This window comes from Platalea leucorodia, assembly GCF_965183815.1.
Source record: "Platalea leucorodia genome assembly, chromosome: 8".
In the NCBI taxonomy this organism is placed as follows: domain Eukaryota; kingdom Metazoa; phylum Chordata; class Aves; order Pelecaniformes; family Threskiornithidae; genus Platalea; species Platalea leucorodia.
The window spans coordinates 17,253,218-17,276,864 of NC_138830.1; positions in this window are offsets into that span (position 1 = coordinate 17,253,218).

Here is a 23,647-nt window from a genome sequence, read left to right on the forward strand (position 1 = left end):
AAGTCTATGTCTGAGTCCATAACTGCGTGAGTTTTACTGAGCACTGAGTATGTAATTTATATGTGAATTTTTAATACAGCAACATTTACACTATTGAACATTAGAAAAAAAAGGAGTTTGAAGTGGAAAGAGTGAGACCTGCATGTTTGGTCTGTGTGTGGAGAACATCTTACAAACAAAGCAAGGAAAGACTATTTATGTTCACTGAAACTTTCCAAACAAAAGGTGCAGCTCTTTCCTCAACAAATTGTGCAGAGAAATCCTCTTATCCTTTGGTTCTCCTTTCTCTGCAATCACCTTCACTTCTGCTTCAATCTGTACTGTGAAGAATATGTATGAGTATGTGTGTAAGCGTACTTATTTGTCACTGTCTATGGACTTTCAGAAAATGTTTTTGCTTAATGCAAGCATTGCACCTTTGTGTAAAAGCATGACGCTGTTTAGTTCTGAGCATTCTGCTGTATTATTTGCATTTTGTATTTTATTCAAAATCACACTCTGTATTTTTCTGTCCTTTTTTCCAGCAAAACAAATAATTCTGGTTCTTTGTTTTGCAAACTATGTCCGCTAAATCATTATATCATCTTCCTGCCAAAATTTCTATGCTCTCCTACTTTAAACAATCCCATTTCTTCTAAACCAGGCTTTGCAGCAGTCCTTTAGTTATTTTAGGTGTTCTGATCCCTGATACGATCTGTCCTCAAATTAGAAATTCCATGAATCTGAAAGACATGAATCCAAAAGACCTGACTCACTCTCCTGGCTTTGTCCCTCATTTTGATTTCTCCTATGAAACTGTTTTGGTTTTTATGCTGAGAATGCAATATTCTTTAAGTCTCTAAAGTGCAGCTTGATTTGTTTTGGTCACTTAATGTAAGCTGTAAAATAAATATAAGGTGTTATTCAATTCAATATTTTAAAACAATAGCTTAAATGCATTGTTTTTTTCAGTTAAGTCTGCTCCTTATTTGAATCTTTACAAATTATCTGCTCCACCTGGGATTGCAATAAAATTTAAAATCACGCTTCTTTTTTGGTAACACCTTTGCTTCTGTTTGTTTCAAAACTTTTTTTTTTCTTTTTTTTCCCCTCCCTGCAACTACTGCATTTCTAGTGCTATGAGGGCTTCTTATGCGGTTAAAAATAACCAAATAAGAGTTAGGAGTTCTGACACAAATTTGAGGAGACTCTTTAACACTATAGCTGCTGTAAAGTATGTTAGAGGAAAGAGCTTGAGAGGAGGAGTAGGACGTGGGTACAATTTCATTGCAGTGCCCCTGTTCTGCACCACTCTTCTAGTCCTCCAGCCAGCCTGACTATCTGCTCCGAGGCAGCTGAAGACCTCTCTCATTTCCCACACATCTCCCACCACTCTGTAAATGTTCCCAATGGAAGAACATACTTCTGGAATAGCCCTACCTCCTGTGATGATTGACTATGTGCAGCATAGAGGGTCAGGGGACACAGAAGGGTACGTGGAATAAAAGTTTAGGGGACATTTACCGCCTGCTAGAGTGGAAAAACTCTGGCAGTGGGAGAACAGATAATAGCCATCATAGTGCGCAGTCGCTCTCTCTGTAGAGCACATTGAAAAGGAATATTTTCAGAAAAAATAAAGCCATTTTCTTAGCCTACTTGCCAAGCTGTAGCAGCAAGATATTCTCCATATCAATGCATTGCATCCCATAGAGTCCATGCCTCTGCTAGAAAAATTCAGCACAAGTGACACCATAGCGGATACCTATCTCTGCTAAGGAATTTCCAGGTACTCACACTTTGGTATGCTCAACACCTTGCCCGCTCTACAGCCCTCTGGAGCCATGCTAGTCACCATGGAAGCCATTCAAAGAAATGCTGCAGGACCCAGAAAGGTAGCCTGAAATGCTTGAAGAATGTAATTTAGCATACAACAGTAGCCTCCTCCAGAATCCAGCTAGGGTTTCCCATAATCTCCACTTCAGCTCATTTTTCACCCTTTTTACAGATCTTGTACTCTAAGACATTTTCTCCGTTTTCTTTGGTTTATTTGAATACTTTTTTCCCATGTCCAGAAGATTCCCGGTACCAATTTACACATAAGCAAAACTGTTAAGTACAGACCCTTGCCCTAGAAGTCATAGATTACAGGGAGAAAAAAGAAACCTATCACTATTCTCACAGGCTTTCTTTCCCTCTCTGTCACACTAATCCCCTCAAACAGTACGGGGTTAAGAACGGGCTTTGGATTGTATCCTACCAAGTGCCAAGAGATAAAGTTTATATATTGTCCATAGCGTGTATCTGTGAAACTCTGACACTGCTCTAATCTCAAATACTTCTTCCTGCACGCTGTCTCTTGGTCTTACAAGTCTCTTTACCCAGGAGGTTCAGGAGGGCTTGGGTGGGCAAGCAGGGCAGGGCCTGACTGAGCACACTTGGTACACAAGAGTGGGTGTCTCTGCAGCTCTCGGATTCTCCAGAGCTCCTTTCTCACCAGCCCAGGCCTGGCCAGCAATGCCCAGAGGGTAAACAGAGCGCTAAGTCATGTCCATTCTGGCGTGTTCACCAACCTCAACATTAGGTGCAAGGAAAGATTAGCTCATAGGTGCGAACTCCAGAGCAAAGATAATCTCTCACAGGTAATAGGGGAGAGGTCAAAGGCATGGACACAGTTAAGCAGAAATCAGGCTTTATTAATAATGAGTAATATCCTCAAGAACGACCTTTACTGCAAGGGTTCTGTCACTTAATAAGATTCAGAGTTACAGAAGGCACTTACTATGTGAGAGGAATCAATAATTCAACTCACTACTCTTCCTGTAGTCTCTCTGCCATGTGACAAGACCTAGAAATCTCCCTAGCCCCTTGCTTCTTCCAATATCTTCCGATACCTAGGGTTTTGTCCTACTCTATTCAAAGCATTCTACCCCATAACAAACTCTTTGAATTGACCTCAAATGCCTGATTTGGGCAGAGCACTTCTATTTGTCTGCAAAGTAATTAGTATTGCATTGACAAGTAGTTCTTTGCAGCTATTCACCTTTGAAACATATAAAACCAGCCTTGCGACTGTCTGTCTTTGGAGGAATGCAGTTCTGGGTTCCCTTCCTCAAAAGCAACACGCATAAGTGCTGAGATAAGCTTTGAGCACCAATAGCTGTGGTTTTTGGAGCTCCTGAGGATTCAGCTCTTCCCTGTTGACACTTGGTGGGCACTTTATCAGATGAACACCCTGAAACGAGGAAGAAGGAAGGACAGAAGCAGCATATAAAACTTTATGCTGCAAGAAGGAGATCAAGGCTTTATTGGTTGCTCTTCCTGTATATGATGCTTGGATGTGAGTCCACTTCCTCTCCAGTCTTTCCTGTTTGTTTAAATTACAAAGTTTTTCATGATCACTCTCACTACTGGTTTGTGCAATACACAGATAGTACAGAGAGGCCTTGACATCTTTGGGAATCTCTCTGTGTGACTGCAATTCAAGCAGAATAAAACACATTTTGGACCAGCTTTTCAGCAATCCCTGTCCCTGCTGCATTTTCTCCCCTGCTATGAATGGAGGAGATGGTGTGTGGATAACACACACATTTGAATGATAGTATTTCCCAGAGAGAATCCAGGTCAATGATATTGCTTAGAAGCCAGTAAATACTGAGTAGCCACAGACACGTTCATACACGTGGCCTGTTATGCATCCCTAAGACTGGTTCTGATGAAGGATTTCTGTTATGAGAGTTGAATGCATCTCATTGCAGCACTTTTAATTGTTTTGGTATTTGCCACGCAGTTTTAAATTTCATATCCTGCCTTGTAATTAGATATGAAAAAATGTTCAGAACTGCTTACATGATTTAGGATATAAAACCCAATAATACACAGCTATATGACTTGCCAGACCTATGCTGGTATCCTTGCACAGCGCTGCACTGGCAGAGGAGAACGCCAGCTTCCATTTGGGAACATCTCACATAGTGCTAGGTTGTGGAAATGACTCTTCATTTTCTAAGTCACTTAGGTGCTTTTGAATTTCTTGGCAACAGTGTTTAGAGAATTTTCTGTGTTACAGCACATTTCATTTCAAGAAAACGTTAGCAGCATCCATTTCAAATAATATGAAAAAAGTCAAATGGATTATCACAGAGGGAAAACGAAGAGGAAAATAAGCAACGATAACGGGAGAAACAAGCATGTGAGCTTGGCTGAGATAGATTTTTTTTAACTGAAATCAGTAGTCAAACATTTCAGAAAATGATTCTTTTTTCCTTTTTTTTTTTTTTCTTTTAAAGAAACAAAAACATATAGGGAATATTGTTTTTACTTATGGAACACTGTATAAACTGTCAAGAGTTAAATCTTGGGCAACATCAATCCAGTATAAAACTAAACCAGTAACCAACAAGCAGAATCTCTCTCCCAGCAGCAAGGAGAAAGTGAGTTGGAGAAATGGTGAAGAGAGGAGAAAGCACATGAGTCCTATGCAAGTCAATTCTTCCTACAAAAATAGAAGTAGCAGAAGGAACAAATTAGCAGGTTTTTTTTAAATACAACACGGAGCAGTTAAAAAGAAATATGATGTAATTGAGGTCATGGAGATTTGGCTTATACAGAAGACTGGCTGATACCAAACTGCAAAAAAAAGGAGCCTCAGAAGATTTGAAAGAGAATGTTGGAAAAAGGGAGATTCAATAACTAAAAAAATAAATTTCATATTGCAGACTTGGTAAGGAACTGAGAATACATTATCACTCTAGTTACAGAGGTGTGGAACTGAAAGGCAGAAGTATTAGATGTTGGAACTTCATAATAACCTTATGTCCTAAAAAAAACACAAGGCAATATATGCCGTATGATCACATATACTTGACCACGGTGGCGCTTGTCTGCAATCTGCCTGGGAATACCAACAGTCTATTTGGCCTACTGGGAACGGACAGATGAACCAGAGAGAGCAGGAAGCAGCCCGAGTTACTATAGCAAATGGTCCTTTGTGATCAAACACCCTTGATCAAGCTACAAGTGCTGGGTTTTTTTTTTTAATTTCTGTTAAATTCCCTTTGTTTTTTACCACCTGTGGCAGAGGAGAGGATATCTCAAGAGTTCCCCTCCTTCAAAATATTCATGAACAAAATCATTAACTTAGTTCTGCAATGATCATAAGAAGAGAGCAATGAGATACATGTTAGGAGGTGTTGCCAACTGTCCAGAAATGCCTGAAGGAAACATAACTAGTGGGACAGCTAGTCTCTGACAGACTGTCCATCCAGCAGGATGCTGAGAAAAGAGCCTGCCTCTGGCAGTAATTAATGAAGAGCAGATTCTGGCAGCAGTCTCCTGCTTGCAACAAAAATCTGAATCCATGGGTTTGGAAAAGACTGAAATTCCTAAAGGCTGAAATTCCAGAGCTGAAAAATATCATTACTATGATGGACCAACACAGGCAGAAACGCCAGGGTGACGAAAATGCATTTTGGAAGGCCTCTTCAAAGGCTAGAGGTGACCCGCCTGGGAAACAAAACTCCTCTGAATCTTTGGAGTGCCTGGGAGAAATATCAGAGGGACTTCTACTTGGTCTAGTTTCCATCCACTCACCACCCAGTTTACAGTTTTCTAGATCACATATCTCCTAAGCCATACAATTTTGACACCATCATGAAGATCCAAATGTCATGTTTGCATGAACTGCTTGAAGGTCACACACCTCTTTCACTCTCCACTCTCACAATTCCTTCCTTGCATGTTTACTATTAATTAAAGATTAATCAGTTATCAACCTCAACCAGAATCTCATTAATCAACAACTAAATACAGTATACAATACGCTACCCACAATGTCTCAGCATCTTCCTTTCTTGTCCCTGAGTTAAAATCTTTAGTAAATATTCACGGAGTTTCTTGAAACCGCTCCTGCCATGAGGCCTTTTCAAAGGAAATACATTCCTGATAACGTGTTTTAGCTCGAGTATTTACAAGTGTCTTCTGCTTCCGTTGCTGAGAATCAGTTAAGAAGCTACAACTTGTGCCACATCTTTCCTTCTGCAAGCTATGGCTCATTCCAGCAAAGTGTGTGAGTATGCAGCACTGGTATATTTCTTTCAATTAATTCAATAAAAAGCATAATTTATGCAGATAAAACCCTGCAGATAATTTTATTTTTTCCTTCAGACTCATACCAACTTGTCTTCCCTCTTCCTTGAGGTTTGCGCTCTCACCTACGTTGCTGAGCAGACTTCAGATTCAGGTTTATAACAGTACTTTCAGAAGATTGCAATCAAGGTTTTCCCAACTTTGTAAATTATATTTAAAATTAACTTTCTGGTCATTTCTTCATGAGGAGTTTTGTGACTTTGATACCACAAGGGTCTAGGCCTTCAAATGTACTTGTCTCCATACTTCTACAGATCTTCTCCAGAGCATTTTATCCTATTCCCATCCCTTTCACTGTTTCAATTTTTATATTTATAGCTATGTTTAATTATGAATAATCTAGTAAACACCTTGAAAACCCCTGCCTTCAGCTAATGTTAATCAAAGCTATCATCAAAATAAGTTACAATAGTTACAATGATTTAGAGAACCTTAGGCACTGAAGCAGTTTAAATAAATTGACACAGCACTCAAAAATATGCTAGAATGATGAATTATTTCTAATCCATTAATATTGCAAACTCCTTTTACCATTTCAAGGCTATTTTTATATGGACTCAAGGCTTATACTTTAATGTTATTTATTTGAAATAGCAAATAGAGGCAAATGCTCAGCTAGTGAACTTTTATGCTTCCTTAAGTGTTCCATTTCTATATTATGTCTGCCTGTGTTATTCAGAGAGCAATATTTTATTACACAATATTTATATTCTGTCATCCAGCTACTTGGCACACATAAACCATCACACTTACTGATTCAACTGGAGAGATGACATTCTGTAACCTTTGAGGTGCTGGGTACATATTTTGGAGGGATTGTTATGCAATTCTTGATTCTTTTTCAATTCTATTTAAAGACTGGGTCTTTAACAATACCAGGCTGTAATTTTTCAAATATTTTATTAATGAAAAATATTAGTCTGATATAGGTGCACGGAAGGACCACCTTAATTTCAGACCTTCCCATATGGAAAAACTTGGCTTATTTGGTCTGGTAGAAGAAGGCACGACTGCTCTGCGTACAGACAGTGGGGATGGTGGGAAGAGAAGGAAAGATGAACACCAGGAAAAAGGAAGCAGGCGGAGTGATGAACTCCTTAGTTCCTCTCAGATGGAGAAAGAAAATGACCATTTCTGGAATGCAGAAAAGTTAAGTGGGATGGAAAATGTGGAAAGTCAGGACGTGCCATAACAGCACTATCTCTATTGAGTCCAAGACTTTTATCATCCAGGTGGAGTTCAGTTCTCAGATCATCTTTTGACAATATATTGTAGCTCTCCCTCAGGGGCTGAGGGCTGATTGTTTCTATCTTTTTATTCCCTGCTCACCAGTTGTTTGCTTTCACTGGCCTAGTATTGATGAGGGCAAGTGTTGTCCTGCCTAAAGTGTACATTTAGCGGCTGTGAATTCTGATAGCTCCATTATGCAGGACAGTCAATGAGGTGGTTGTTTTGTATTTGATGCTCAGAGATGTTAATAAAATAATATATGTGGGTTCAAATTCTTAGAGTTGTACATCCTTTTACCAGCACTTTATTTGTTAAATAAACTCAGTAATTATTATAACAAGAGCAAAAGACTCTTTTGGAATAATAACTGATGCTCCAAAATTACTTTATTCCACACAAACTGTATATTTTAATTTGACCTCTTTTTAATTTGGCATTTAAGGAGCAAGACATGTTTAATAATGCTACATGCCTGTTAACTTCCCTTTCCCACAGTAAACACTGGCCAGCTGAGGACAAAGTTGAAAGACAGATAAAAGTCTGAAGCTCCTGCACACATTTTGGAAGTCAGCAGCTGTACAGGAAAGAAACAAATAAGCGCTCTAACAGAGGGAAAAACAGAGAGGATTCAGCTATTACATACTTCTCTTTGGCAGCTGCATTGTAATTGCAGAAAGTGCTATTTCTTGCCCGTGGGATCATCACAGGAGACTTGGGGAGGAACGGGGAGTAATGCAGTGAGAAGAGAGGATTTAGGACACAAAGGACATAAATCCATAGGAAGCCAGTCCTCATTAATTCCACGGTTCATAAAGAAATGATGTTCTCTTTCTTAACAACTACTTTTTGCTCTATAATTGCAATTCTAAGTTATTTTATATGCATGTATATATTTACTATACATGCAAATGAGTAGTAAAAATAGTAATTTACAGAAACATAAAGAGGTGAATATTTTACCTCTTTTTTTCCTTCTTTGATCTTCACAGAGCTTGACCACACACATGCCTCCACACACACATGTATTCACTAACGAGACATTGAACTGGTAACTTATTCAGTGAGAGATTTATCAAAGAAAGATTGCACCAGGAAAAACAACAGGTGAACTACATATCAAGGAGAACATTGAGCAGTAAATATTTTTCGAGGTACAAAGGATAAGCCACATGGATATTTCCTTTTTGAGAGGGGATAGGCAGAGTAGAGGGAAACATCAGATTTTTCAGATTAGTAACAGTGACAAGAAAAAAGGGTATGGATGAATTTGGCTACTTGTAGGCAGAATGAAAGAAAAAAAAATAGTTGGAGAAGTAAAATACTCAGGCAAGTGCAGGATATTGGTAAAAAATTGAAGATAGTGATAGATGACCCCTGACAAAGCAGAGTTTTGGTTTCAGTATTCTTTCCAGAAACCCTTAAAAAAGGGAGAAAGGAAATAACATGTTTGCTTGGGTAGCTTTTCCCTTACTGCTCTCAGGTTCTGAAATGCTTTTTCTCCATGTGTTTTCATTGAGACACAAAGTAGAACACGGAAAGGAACAGCAGTGCTATGAGCCAGAGTGGGCAGGAAAGATGTGCATGCAGGAAAGAAGTGCATTTTGATAATGAATTTCTAGTTTAGCAGTAAATCATTATTGTTGGAAACTCAGAATTATATCCAAAATAAGTAAAAAGATATTGTGAGCAACAGATTATTCCAGTATCTCATGGTACCAACAGCTCTTATCGACAGAAAGACGCAAACTGCATTTTTTACCTGAAGTCACAGGATAAGTGTTAAGTCTTTAAAGGAACTGTAGTGCAGTCTGAGCTATAAATGCTAGGATAACAGTCAGTTGTAAATCTCCTTGACAGTTATGTCTGCAGTTCTAAAACTGAACTACTGAAACAGTGATACAATAATAATAAAAGCAATGCAACATAAGTCCTGGATGTACTAGATTTATGAATAGGATATTCTTTCGTGAAAAGGGCATAGAAACCCCAATTAGCTAGAAAAAAAGATTAATAGAATTTTGTCGGCGTCCAGCAATGTAACTATCATCCAGACAATGAATTATGCATTCCTTAAACTAATCTGATTCTCAAGTAATCCCATGTTAAAAAAAATTGTAACCATGACGACAATTTACCATTGTTTCTGTATTTTGGTGTAGCAAAGATCACTGTTAATATTTCACAGGACTAAGAAAGAAATGGAGAGAGAAAAATAGGAAGACCTGTCTACAAACAGTCTGATCAATAGCAAACATCAATAGGGCTTGTGCTTCTGTACTACCAGCTTACCAGAATACAGGGATATTGTTATACTAGTTTTCTGGCTTGCTTTCTTCTGTAGAACATTGTTCAGACGGCTTTTAAGAATGTTTTTCCCAGAATCTTAGTATACCATTAATTAGAATCTTTCTACCATTGAAGAGAAACTAGGAAACCTTGGACCTTAAGGGTATTGGTTTGAGTCCTATTTACATAGACTTTAATGCTGCATTATGTACTAGGGCACATGAACCATCCCATTGATTTAAATTAGGTGCTTGAAGTTAGACAGGGCCTTACATATTTTGCTAAACCAGCCTCTTTTTCATCATTGATCTAGTGAAGCAGACCAAAGCAATAGCAAATTTGAGTCACAAGTTGTTGACCTCATCCTCTTCATGTAGTGACTTCAGCATCAGGCTGCAACTGCAGAAAACACATCTTGTGGGCCTTCTGTGAAGGTATAATGGAACTTGGTAACGGCACTTGTGGCAAGAGGTTGTGTTTTCACTGAATGGCCACAACTGTGGAACAGTATGCAGCAGCAAACATCTATGGGCCTATCTCATACTGTTTAAATTATATTTGACAGGTCTCGATTCACAATTATATTTTTTTTCCTACAATTTAGCATAATAACAACTCAGCTTCCACTGGGCTTTGCATAGACAGAAGCTGGGTAAAAGTATTCACACAGCTCTATCAGTGCATCTCATTAGCAATTTCTGACAGCTGCTTCCTCATACTTAATCTCCTGACAGAAGAGGCAGACAACTAGTTCAGACTTCCAGTTGTGCTATGTATAAGGGTGATTATACGGTTAGCATCAAACATTCACTGAAGAAATCTCAGTTCTGACTGATTGCAACGGTGATCTGCAATATGGATCTTATCCACAGAAGAGCTTAGATTGAGCTTGTTCCATTCGGGTTAGAAGAGTCTTAGCCACATCCTTCAAAGGGACAACTCAGATGAAACAGTGCACAGTATTTGTCTGAGAGAGAGGAGCATAAATCCTTTACTTTGTATTTTATTGCCAGTCTCAGTCACCTAGGAACACAGGTCACACTTTCCCATTGCACAATAATATATGAAAACAAGAAAAAAAACTACTTAAGTTATTTACAGTTTCCCAGCATAGCCCTCCTCAACACAGTTAGTATTAGGAGAACTGAATGGCTCAGTAAGACTGGAAGCTCAGTACACTAGATGTAGTTCAGGTAGATGGCAGAGGACTTCAAAGATATCAAAGACAGGGATGGACACTGTCCTGATTGAACAAAACTATGGTTGTGTAAAATAAGTGTGAATTCAATATCACACCAACTTTGCTTAGAAGTAGAGAGCAAATACCAACTTCTATAGAATTTTACCGTTATCTTCAGGAAAATTCATATGTATGATCCTACTTTCATTCACTCATGTCAGTAAATGACACATTTAGAAATATCCTTCAAAACCTGCAGGGGAAGAACTTGTCCCCAGCCTGGTGAATAGAAACCTTCACTTTTCTCAGAGTTCATTCCTTGTTACTTGCAGTTGCCCCATGAAGTTAAAGAGAAACTGCCTGAGGAACAGCAATTCCATTTTGGCAATGACTGTTAGTTATCACCCTTATAGTTTCAAAATAAAACAAATATAAATATCACCTAGTACTTGAAGGATATATCTATCTATCTACATATATATGCTAACTGGGGAAGGGGCTTGTTTGTTTTAGGTTTTGTACTTGTGAACAACATCCAGCTCATTTCTAAAAAACTAAAGATCTAACAGTGAACACTACCCCCACTATACTATCAAGGTTGCAGGCAATGACAGCTGATTAGCATACATCCAATGTTTTGCTAGTGGTGATAATCCATCAACCCAAACATTTTATTAGTAACTTCTCTCAAGCATTTGTGTTTTGTTAAAGGAAAAAATTCTGCACCATACTGTACCGTAGAAAAAGGATAAAAGGTAATTTCAAAACAAACTGCCAAGGGTTATGGCACTAAAAGCATCACTGACTTTCTATGAACTTTCACATTAAAATTAAGCTTTTTTGATAGGAATTATGTTGCCACAGAAACCAGCAACCACAGAATCTGAGACCATTTTCTGTGGAATTCATGTGACCTTGAGTTTAATCAACAGTGATGGTATTAATCTAAAGCTGGGAAATAATAAAAAAAATATTCTGCCATTTTCTGAGAGTTAATAGTTTCACAGCTGTGGAAAAGGACTGTTCTTCTTCAATAGTGTAATTTTGTAATTTGAACTCCACTGCTGTGAACACTATTGGACATAGTGGCATCTTTCTTACTTCACTGGAGTTCATAATTGCAAGCACATCTGACACATCCAGCAGTAAGATTTTGGAGGGCAAAGCTTTTAGCTTAGGAGATTTTGCAAAAGATTTTATCTTCTTTTCTTGTATTTCTCAGAAAAAAAAAAAAAAACCAACCCTCCAAATATAGCTGTGGCACTTCAAAAATGATTGTTAATATGCTTTGGAGAGGAAGATCGGGAGATCACTCCAGGGAGTTCTCCCTCAGTAGCTCCATATTCTCTCCCACGCCCTGTAATTTCCAAGCTGGGGAAAGCTGACAGAGATTGGTTCTACCTATGAAATTTCCATAAGTACCAAACTAAGTGCTATTAAACACATGGAAGAGAAATTTGATGTTAAATTGGACATTTATGCTCTACAAATGGGAAAAATTAGGGGATAAAATGGAAATGCTTGAAGGTACACATTCAGCTATAAATGCTCAATACGATATTAAAAAAAATAATCTAACGGCTAACGTAAGAAATCTTTCTGCTCTGTTAAAAATAATGATATTTTATGCCATAAATTAGAGGCTCTAGAGAACCAGTGTCAGAGCAGGTATTTTAGCATGAGTGGTGTTTTCGAAGGAAACGGTGACATTGAAGTAGGCTTCCGAGTATGCCACTTCCACGGCATGGCTAGAAGTGCATCTGATCTAGTGAGCTTGCAAAAAGTCATTCATAAATGTGAGCTGCCTTGTGGAGCAGTTTCTCTCTTCCAGCTGAGCATATTCCAATTCCAATGCTATTTCCTAAACAAACTTGAACTTCTAAGAATCTTACAGTTGACCCAATGGGAACAGAATTTCTATTTTAGAATGGGTTAAAAACACATAATATGCATATTTTTGTTGAAAGCAGAACCATTTCTAAGCTTTGTCAAATATGTTCCTTTAGGGGAAAAGATAAATTTGTGTTCATATTTATTCTGTGATATAAAAGCACTTCTTTTCACATAAACAATTAAAATGTAAATGGGATAAGTTTTCAATAGAATGTATATTGACAAATATATTTTTTAATCTTGCAAAAAGCAGAAGTAGCCTCAAAACATCTTTACAGCACCCAAGTGGGGTAGGAGAGCAAGAGTTTTAATGTTTACTCAGTTAATTCAAGTCCTTAGTGATGAAATGGCTCTTCCTAGAGTCCTAATCTAGTTTTATTCCAAAATAGAAATTTTCATCCTTCCAACAACGTGGTCTGTATTTCAAAGCTGCACCGCTATTTACACACCTTTCTTACCAGCAAGAAAATATAGTTTGTCCTTACTTTGATAAAAAGGATAGATAATAGTAGTGAACATAATCCTTAGAAACTGCACATTCCCACATGACATCCATCTAAGCTCTCTCCTGAGATCTGTGCCTACCAGATTCTGCTGTCATTCCAGTGCAACTTCAAAACGTTTGCTTCTTGTCATACTGGAAGTAAATATTACAAAACTTTCAGGAAACAGTCCCCCTTTGAAGGAACCAGAACCACCTAGCTGATAGCCCGTGCTCGCAACTTGTCAAAAATAGGCAACAGGAACCTGTCTGACACTTGAAAGAGATCAGGGAGTTAACCCAGTACGTCTTTTATATCTCCAACTTCTATGACTTAGATTTTCCCTCCCCTCCATGTTCATGCACTCAGCAGAACTTTGCAGGATACTTGCAGATTATTAAAACTATATATAATTTGCATTTTAGAATATAAAAACTTTCCATATTGTGTTTTACTTATATAATCAGTGTTTTGTAATTGTTGTTTTCCCATAAGGTGCCTTTTCTGTGTGCTATAGAGAATCTAGATACTCTCCAGGTGGTCCCCGAGGTTAGAAAACATTCTATGAAATTTAACCCTCTCTGCGCTTCCGTAACAACTAATGGCAGGAACAGAAACTTGGTAAGGGGAAACAAAGCAAATAAAAACAAACAAACAACAAACAAACCCTACAAAGGGATTCTGACTCAACGCATATTAGCATAACAAGCAGGACACATTTTGAGGCTACACTGAATTAGATTTCAGACAATACTTCAAATACATTTACCCTTATCCTGGTTCCTGCAGTGTTCATTTTTTCCCAATTTTTGTCAATTATCAATTGTGCTATGCTAAAGACATAAGAATTCTTGAGTTTTATATTTTTTATCTTTGGTTCATTTAACTGTGGGTGTCCACAGAAATGTATAAGATGTTTTTTACTGCTTTGAAACACTAGTCTCCACAGAATACCGTAGCAAGAAGGTATTTATTCTAATTAGTGTTATTTTAAAGTAGTTAGATAAAGAACTGTGCACACAGAAACAAAGACCAGAGGTAACGCTTAAAAAGAAAAAAAAAAAAAGAATCTTCTCATAGAAACTGGTGGTATTTAAAAGGATTTCAGAACCACAGCAGAGACAAAACTACACAAGATGAGCCCGAGTTAACACGGAGCTCAAAAACTAAATGAAGAAATAGGGATTGGAAATCAGGAAAGTGTTATCTGTATACCAGAATGTTAATGAGGCTTTTGGTGGACTGTGGCACTCAGCTCTAGTGCCATGTTTCAAAAAGATATTGAATTTCTTAGACCTTAGCAAAAGTGCGACAATAATTATTTTACATTGTAAAACAGCCTATACTTTGAGAAAGAACAAAACAAATTCTAGTTCAGAACATATTTAGCTAAACCAAGAAATGACCACTTACTCAAGGCAGTATAGATTCATCATCAGTTCAGCTTTTTAAATCCAGGTTTTAAAATTTTAAAATTTTAAGTTTTAAAATTTTAAATTCATATTTTTAAATTTTTGACTTTAAAATTTTGAAATTTTAAATTCCTATTTTTAAATTTTAAAATTTTCAGAATGAGCAGAAGTTCAGAAATTAAATGAGATATTACTGGGCTACAAACACCATTTACTGAAACTCCAGTCATCTGTTATTTCAGTAGAAGTCATACCAGAAAGGGTTAATGATCTATTCTGACATCAACAATTATTTTACAAGCCAACCCAGAACTAAATGTTCAAAATGTTGTTATAGCTTTTCGAAGTATTATCCTTCAATTTCACCAATATTCTTTAGTTCTTATAAAAAGCCTAAATAGCTTTCTCATTTTGAGAAAGCAGTGAAGCTAAATTGTTAGCTACAAAGAGCCTATTTTGAAGAGCTTCTGAAGTTCTGTCCAAATCTAACAGCCCCATTCCTTTCAGGATCTTCCTCTCATAAAAATCTTGCTAAAATTCTAACAGTCACCATCACCCTTTCCTATCCCCATACTTCTTTTCTGTTGAATTATTCTGTAGGAGGACATCTAGAACCAAGTAGCAATTCCTAAGTCATACAAGTGTTATTTTTTAGTAATATTTTGTTTTCTTCTTTCTACATTACAGAAATTCTTTCTCCTGTTACCCAACAAGTACTAGTTCTTGTTTAACAAACAGACTGCCTGCTGAAGCTGGGCCTACCTTATTTTCTGGGTCTTTTTTTGAAAAAAGAAAAAGGTTTTCCTGGAGTCCAGTATGACTATGTGAACATTTGTTTCACCTTGCTGGGTCTATCTAACATTTGAATGAATAATTTTTCCTAACAATCCAGAGCACTAAATCCAGAGACACGAAGTTTTCAGTGTTAGTAGAGATGCTCAAAGGACTGTTGTCAACTTAACTGATATAGTAAATTCAGAATCACCTTAAAACCTGGCAAAATTTTCTCATCCATCAAACCAAAAACATAACTTAAATGTTACCCCCTACTAATATTATACTAAATGTGTTCAAGGACTTTTTTTTTTTTTTATTATATACAAATTTTTGTGCACAAATGCTATTTACTGAAATCATTTGAGATCCACATGATATTGTAAATTACTAGAATATCCATGAAATGATGACAGCTAAGAGCACCCAGGACTCAGTTATAGACCCCTGTAAAGTATCAAAGGTGAGTTCACAATTAAGTGTAGGTATTGAATTACTAATGTCAGTGGAAGGGGTTCCTCAAGCTTTTTGTTCTCTGTTTTGCCAGTTTGGTGTTTTTGTTTTTTTTTTAGATTAGTGTTATAGGCTATTAAACGAAAAAATCTCACAAAAACTACCTGCAAATTCAATTAGATTTCCCTTTCTTCTCAGTTCAGTATATTGTAAATTTTGAAGGGAGAAAGCCTAGGTCACAAGCTATTGCTTGCCGACTTGTGGAATTACACAAATAGAAAAAATGTGTAATTAAATCCCCTATTCATCTCTTCGGAAGATGATAAATTCTTTTTCTCAAGGAGATCCTATGTAAATTTAATCCTATGTCCCTGCTTCTACATCTCTAAAATATTATCTTTACATATAGGCAGACAGCCTGGATTATGCTACCGTGGGAAATATTTAGAAATTTTATATTTTTATCTACACCTAGAAATGATTTTTATACAAGATTTACTCACTCTGTTTTCTTTATCTTTATGGTGCAGCATATATATAGGTTCCCACAGATACAGCCTCTCAGAACCTACTGTTAGTCCATTTTCTTCTCTGAAGAATATAAAACCATTTGCAGTTGTCCTGTCATAAACTAAGGTAAAACAAAATTAAAGCAATTCTTTTTTGTAAGCAGAGAAATAGAAGTAAAGAGATATATCTGAATTATGTGGCCTTTTGCAACAATTAAACTGTCTAAAAAATGTAACTCGTAATTATTGGATAAAATGTTTTGATGCTTAAAAGGACAATCAATGCCTATAGAATTTCTTTAAATACTGAATAGCTTTAATGGAGGTTGGGAAAAGACTAACCTTGAAATGATTCACTACCTTTTCACAGGCCCAAATCTTTAATCCTCACAAGGATCAATAGGAATAGCAGCCTAGGCAGTATCTCACAGGCAAATAACATCAGAAAAGGAAAAGGGACTGACATTTATGTCCTTTTTTTGCAAATTATTTTTCAAAAGTTTAGATCTGATCACTGAATCTTCAACTTCAGCTTCTAGTCAGCAATGTTTATTAAAGAATAAAGACAAAGCAGAGAATCTAACTCAGATCTTGCAAATGAGGAAGGAAAGAAATCTTGTTTACTTCAGAGAAGCAGACTATTTGGACCAAAGACATTAAAAAAAAAAAAAAAAGTACCAAACTGATTCTGACCATGAAAAATTGTCTAAAACACAAGAACTCATACCTTTGGATCAAGACATTGAATTATAGGTAACATATTCAGGCTGAAGTTTTCAGAGGTAACAGAATTTCAGTGGGATGTTGGTCTATTATCTTTTTTTTTTTTCTTTAAAGATACTTTCCTTAAGCTATGGGTCAGGATTATTCCTACTAGATCACAAAGTCATATTTCTAGCAGAAGAATAAACCTGTGAATTCACTTGATTACTTGGCAAATAACTTCATCTATACAAATAACACGGAGTAATAACAACTAGAGAAAGGAATACTGTCATTCACAATATATTTGAATAAATGCTATCAGAGAATATTTGGAGAGCATTTTCTCAGTATATGTAATCAGTATAAATGGCATGTAATGGCATCATTATTTTCCAAGGATGCACAACTGAATGTAATCAAGATAGCATTTAGCAGCAGAGTCATTATAACTGTCTATGTCTAAGCTGCTAGCCTACCTAGATGTTAGACAAAATATCTTTGTTTAAGACTTTTAAACTGAGGGTTAATATGATGTATTTTAGCTCACAACAGGTAAAATACCATTTATAAAGGCAACTATGATGGTCGAGCTAGCAGGCAGTAACTTGTTCTGAAGCCACAACTGAACTGCATGTCCCCCTTTTCTAAGGTTAGAGTCAAGTCTAAAATCACGTAATCCTACTCAGAGAATGTACCTGGAGGCTTCTGGAAATCCTGCTATGGACTTCTCTGCGTTCTTAAGTGTATAAATACATTCCAAATCTGATTATGAGACGCTGTCTGAAGCTGAGTATCCTCATGTGAACTTACCAAGGTAAGTTCCTCTTCCTCAAACAACAGGACTAGTTATCTAGTTATTACTAGTTATATATTGGTATATAGTTATTTAGTTATATACTAGCTATTATCCTGAAAAAAGAATAACTCTGCTTCTCACTTGCAAAGCCAAACCTATAAGAATCCTAAGAGCTTTACAGACACTATTTTTTTTAATCGTTATATCACCTTGAGGCTGTATTTGCAAAGCAAAAACATGACACTTCTTGTATGTGGCATTAACAGTTTTAGAAAGTCAGCCCCCAAACCCTCTGTAGGCACAGTTTCACACCTTTGCCATTATGCTAGTTAGATACATCATAGATTAGGGTAACTTTAATAAAAGGATCTTGGTTTGCTACATAGATACTTTGAGGCAGGAAAATAGCACTCTAATTTTGGAAATGAAAGGAAACTGAAGCACAGAGAAGCTTTCACAGTTACGTAAGAAATCTCAAGTTTAACCAGTAAAGCTCACTCTGAAAAAAAAAAAAAAAGGTTCAAAAGTCAATGCATCATGACAACAATTATTCAACAGAGCAAACCATAAGAAAGGCGAGTACAATTTCTCCTCATTCAAAGGACTCGCACAACTCTGAGATGCTTGTTCCAAAAGATCTTTTCTGCTACATCTATCAATGTATCAAGCTCACAGCAGGACCTTCCTATTCTTGCCAGTAAGCTTTCCTTGCTTACCCTGCCCAAAACTTAAACTTTCTTCTCTTGGTCACCTTAATGACACTGGGTGGCTCTGAGGTTCTTCTTTTTTATTAGAACAACTGTCTTCCTGCTAATGGAGAGCCTGAAAGACTTAAGGTCTTCTGATTAGAAAAGGATCCATTTTTGTTGTTCTTAAAAGGCAAAAAAGTGTTATTCTAACCCGGGTGTAAGAGGAACTTGAGACTCACTGGAGATACAGATATAGAGTGACAAGGGAAACACCTAATAACACTTATGAGTAGAATCTGCAAAAATGCAAAAAGACACGCCAGAGCTTTGCCAATCCGTAACATTGCTTACTGCGGGTTATTCTTTATAAGACCTTTGTATGTACAGCCATGTTTAATGAGACTGCTCAGAATCAAATTTTAAAATCTTAGAATTAATAAAAATAGGACTGACCGGTACCTTGGTGTTCTACCTAACCCCTCCATCTGCCCCAAAACAGCTTCAGATGATTTAGGGAAAGAGGGAATCACCAGCACCATCCACTACCTGGGAATACTCAGGGGGTAAGAGCATCTGAGTAACTTCAGGTCACCAGACTGCTTGATAGCTTTAAGTTTCAACTTCCCACTCAGTGAATGCAATGGAAGACATCGACTTCAATAGGATCACAGATTCACAGAATTCTGCAGACATATCTATTGTCAAAAAAATTTGAAAGAAACACTAAAAGTATCTTTAATGCCATCTGCTCCCTCATCCCCCAAATCCAAACCACGATCAACTATACTTAACCATTTCTGGTGAATCTGTACGTAAGTCCTCCAGCGATGGAAACTCCACAACCTCTGTTGGATATTCTTTCTAGTACTTAAGTGTATTTATTATTAGAAACTTTTCCCAATGTATCCTAACTTATCCTTATTGCAATCCAAGGTCTGTATACCCTGTGTATTAGCTACAGCGAACAAAGAGTTGCTTCTAATTACTTAACAGGGTAATTCTGATAATTCTTTTCATTCCAAACTTTGTTTTCAAAAAGTCTATTAGTTTTAATTTCAATTTCAAAATGGCTATTAATTTTAGAGATAAAAAAATTGGTATTCCCCCTTCTATTTGAAGGCCATCAACTTGCACCTCAGCATGAAATCTTTATTAAAAATTTTTAAGCTATTACCAAAGACTTATTGAGGTTCCATAAAGAAAAGTTCAGAAAATTCTGAGAAAGAAGAGTGTTTATCTGAAAAATCTCTGCTGCATGATTCACTTGATTGTGATTGGTACAATTATAGAAAAGAATAGGCAAAGAACAACAGTCATGACTCTAGAGTATTAAAAAAGCTTTACAGTAAGAGGCTTAAACAGTGCAGCCCATTTAGTTTATCAGAGAAGACTGAATGGTGCCCAAAACAGGATATATAAGCACATTTGCAGGAAGAAAGCCCACAGTGTAAGGTCTCTATAATGCAGAAAAAGAAGAGTGGTGAACGAAGGAAGCTAAAATAAGCACAGAGAGATAATTAGCCGCTGTAACAGTTTATCACTAGCAATGGCGGGTTCCCATCTGCCAAAACCTAAAAGTCTGTTGGAATTCTATGATACTGGCAATAAAATTGATGTATACAATTGTGGCAACTCAAAGAGATAAAATGGGTGAAATAACATGCCAGTGGGTGACTTGATAATCAGATGGGGTCTTCTGGCCTAAAAATTCACTCTGTCGCTCTCTACCCAAACTGCAGAAATGTTAAACCTTTACTGAAAAAAATACATAAATAAATGAACAGGATTCACAGGGAAAATGGTTTGCAGAGAAACATATTCCCAGTTCAAGCCTCCCACAACTCTGGTTTGTCTTGAGGGAGAACAAGGGAGGAGCCGAGCTGTAATTTAAGGTATTTGCCAATAGATATGGATGCTTTGAAAAATGTGCAAATAATAAGAGTAATGAAATAAAAACATGCTTTGTCCATGTTCAAGGACTTGTAATGCTGCTGTGTGAAGGAAGGAACTGTGGTGTAAGTTTTTCATCGCTTGTTTGCTGTTCACAGAGCAACTGAGAAGTAAAACATGCAAACATCACAACCTTAGTCTGCAACGTAAAGCCCTCTGGCAGAAGATCAAAGAAGATGGAACATAAAAGCTTCAGATATGGCTTAAAACTATAAAGCTTGAACCAAAGGCATAAGAATTGACAAGTCTGTTTGTAGAAGACATATCTTTAATAAAAAGCATTGCCTCCATGGAAACAAGGCCTCAAGTCTGGGTTGGATCCAGGGAGTGACAAAGGGCAGCAGATATTCAAGGTGCTGCAATTGTCTTTAGAATCTGAAATATCATGATCCTCATAAACACTAATTTTTTTTTAAAGGAAGAAAAAAAAAAAAAAAAAAAAAAAGAAAAACAGTATTGTGATGTGCTTTCCATTCTAGTCACTAAACAGCCTTGCAGGGAAATCAGGCAATTTGCTAATAACATAGGAAATAAATAAAAGATTAAAAAAAACCTTTATATTTAATTTATTAAAGTAATTATTAAGAACACTGAACCTTCTAAAAATTATTAGAGAACCAGACACAGGCCAGCATGTCAAAAAGAAAGGCTGCAGAAGCGGAGTCATCCCCCACACACCCAAATGCTCAAAAGCGGTTGCCTCGTAAACAAAACCTGAGCTTGCACAGCCCTGCCCCTGCACAGACATCTGCCATTAACAGCTGTCCCCTAATAACTCACCCAAACAACTCTGCTTTCTGGTCAGCAAGAGCAGTGGAGCTGCTCTGATGGATTTTCAGGATGATGTCTGGGTAAAGGACACTGGTGCCTGAGCTCTAGCAGTTATACCTAATATTTACTAAGTTTCAGCATAATCATAGCTTAAAATATTTTCTTTTCTTAAAGAAGGTATGTTTTTCCTTACAAATTAAAAAACATCGAGCAACACAGTTGTTCTAACTGCTTCCCACTCTAAAACCGGTAACAAATTCTTTCTGTTCTTTATGCTTGTCCATTGTTTTTCTGGTGTGGGTAATTTTGTTTAACCACTGAGATAACAATTTTATTTACTCTGGTGATAAAACAAGTAGCTGTTCAATGCTGATGAATCAGGAAATTCTGCAACAACTATGCTAATAGGAAGAAGGAACCAGAAAAAAGCTTGACTAAAATCTTTTCACACACTTTTAGTACACATACTCCAACCGTTAATTTATACTACCCTGATCCTGCAATTTTCCCTTACCCATAAGGCAGTGTGTGAATTAATCACCCCTAAAACAAATACCTTTTACTTCAAGTTATGGAAATAAATCTTTAAAATTTCATGCCAACGTGAATTTAAATTAGAGAGTATTTATAGATGAAGCCTTAATGATTTTCTTTATTCACTCATTCAATTTGTTTTTAAGTAAAAATGCCCAGCTCACTGGCTTCCCTTTCTCTAGGTACTCACTCTGCAAGCGTAACAGCCCCCGTGCTTGTGACACTGCTGCCTGCCTCTAGGAGGAAAATGCAATACCCCAGACATTACATTAGGATTTTTCTGCATTATTAATCCAGAGAACTAACAGTAAAACAGCAATTCTCTTTTTTTAGCACAAAGAAAAAGAAAACTAAATTAGGAAGGCAAACAACAACAGATAAGCAGATTACAAATTTCATAGAAGATATACAGCCCAATCTTCTTATATGACCAAACTCCAGATGGATGAGCTCAGTGTTGGAGGGGTTTAGGCAGAGGGAAGCAAATAAGTCTTGCCCTGTGACTGATATTAGAGCTCCTCTCATCCTCTCTTATCCCCTTCACAGCATTGCTCTTCCCCTTTGAACCCTTGTGCCTGCTTGACCGAAGGAGGAAGTGGAGAAGGGAAGCAATAATTCCCTGGAATACAGCAATTAACTTTGAATCACAAGCTTTAAGGTGGAACCCACTTACACATTGTATTGAAGCTACACCACCAAGAAGGCTTTGTGAGAGATGTACAAAGTTTCATGCAAAGATAATATGAAACTATTACTTCATTTTGCAAAATCAGACTTGGTCACCAAGTTCTGTCATCAAAGTGGTAGTGCAGCTCGGAGTCCACAGATCATCTGCTCTGTTTCTCATGAACAAAACCCAGAATTACTACTTTCAGTCCCCTCACCACAAAACTGTATCTGTGATGTATCAGACACCTATTTACTCTTTGGTATACGTCTTACGTAAATCATGGACCAAAAAACATCAGTAACAACCCTCCTTATGCTAACACAAGATTTGAAAGTTTTTCCAGGGATTCAGCGAAAGACAAGTTTTACATTAGCAGTTTTTTCACATATTATTTGAAGCATGCTCTGAAATCTGTGAAAAATGTTTGACTTGCATATTGAAAGCAAAAGTGCTACAACAATGCATTTTCTATTGCGAATTTCTCATAGTCAATGAACCAGCAAAATGCCATTTCTGGCAGTCTGCATACTTAGAAGATGAGCCATATTTGGTAACAGGTGCCAACATAGCTTCCACTATAAAATCTAATCAATTTAATTGAATAAGTCCTTTGGCTGGACAGACTATTTAAACGTGGTAGAAGGGCAAGAAAGCAATAACAACTATTTTAACCACAGACTGGGTAGAGAGACAGAAATGATGGCTGTAGAGACCACCTGCTCCCCAGTCAGGATCACATGGGGGGGGGGGGGGGGGGGGGGAAATCTGTATACATAGTTTGTGTCCCATGCTGCGCAACCACCTACTGCTAGTACGCATTTAAAATTTGATCAGTCTGGCATAGACTGAGAGATGGATTTGCTGGGTTCAAAACTCCCCAAAAGCAAAATAGCACCAGCACCTGTTAGAGCAAGCTGACCATTTAAACAGAAAGAATGGTTCAGCAGCATGCAGCTGAAAGAGAAGGACCTAGAGCAGCATTTGAAGGTAGAGGCTTTAATAAACAATACTGGTCATGGGTTTGCTTTCCAAACCTCAGGAAAAATGAATGTCTGGATGATACAGTCAGCTTAGTTGTATTATATTGGCACTGGTCTGTATTTAATTTGCCAGCAATAAGTGGATAGTCCATTTCACATGTACTGCCAGCAATCAAAAAAATGGAGTAGATATTTCCTCTATTAGGTACA